Raw genomic sequence first — 1,275 nt, 5'->3', positions numbered from 1 at the left:
TTATATATTTTATTTTATTTATAATCTTAAACACTTCATTGAGACTGGCTAATTTTTTTAAAATAAATAATTTAATTTCTATCCATTTTAGTCTAATAATTTAATTTCTATCTTCCGACAGTCTACTTCATACAGTCAACTGTCTTCTTCCAATATGAAAAAATAATAATAATTTTGTGACTAAAGAATGAAAGGGAAAACAAACAGAACGAATGATATTTATATATAATTAACCAATATCGGTCATAAGTAACCTCTCACTTGTAATAAGCATTTTGTGGCTGCTGTTGTTGGTCACATGACAAGGCAAAACATGTTAAAACTCGCTCTGTATGATACAATTTTATATTTTTGTACATGAACGCCTATCGCCGATATATTTTGTAATGTTAAAATGTTACGACAGTTAACTGTCAAGGCGTATACATATGACAGTTAATTCAACTGTTAGTTCACTGACATATTTCTAGTATTATTGATCACGCCAGACCCAGTGCGTCATTATTATCATGACAGTAAACTATCATGACTGTAACTACCAAATAGGTACCACGGTTGTGGCTAACACTTTTCATATGATTTTGATAGTTTATATTTAAGACGTCCACATGTGATAGTTAACGTGACATTGCCAAGGTGCTTCACTGACGTTACTTTTACTATCTATTATTATGCCAGAACTAGTGCGACAGTACAATAAATAGTAACAACTAAGCCTTCCATTGTTAGGCCAATTTAAAAAAATTGGTTGTACTTTTTTTAAAAATTTTATCGCAATTTACAACTGTACATAATAATGCATCCAGTAAATTTGATGTAAGTTTATAATGGAGTGATACAGGTGTGTAAAGAAACTACCCATTGGTAGCACTCTAATAAAGTTTTTATATTACAAGGTCTTGTGGCCATCTTATTTTCAGGCGCCACGGTGGATTTTCAGGAATAAAAGAAGCAAGGTTAGAAAATAGTGGGTTTAGGTGGTTAAAGAGTTTATATTGGAAGAAATGATATCTGGTTCCGGCTAGGTCTGTTATATATGGAACATTAAGGTCTTTATGGATGATTTTATTTGTGACATAGTTATGGGTGGATTAAAAGTTTAGAACGTTTGTATAGTAAACCTATCTGTAAAGTATCTGAATTTTTAATATATTTTAATTAAATATTTGCATATGAAATGTCGGATATTTTTTTTCATGCAAATATCTCTTCCTGTTTTCTTTATGCTTTTGATTTTAACTAACCTCGTTTACAGATTCACATTTCAACAAAAGT

Source organism: Halyomorpha halys, unplaced genomic scaffold (assembly GCF_000696795.3).
Source record: "Halyomorpha halys isolate HHAL.00 unplaced genomic scaffold, Hhal_1.1 Scaffold211.1, whole genome shotgun sequence".
In the NCBI taxonomy this organism is placed as follows: Eukaryota; Metazoa; Arthropoda; class Insecta; order Hemiptera; family Pentatomidae; genus Halyomorpha; species Halyomorpha halys.
The sequence above is the reverse complement of the archived record's forward strand: the minus strand, read 5'-3'. Positions refer to the sequence as shown.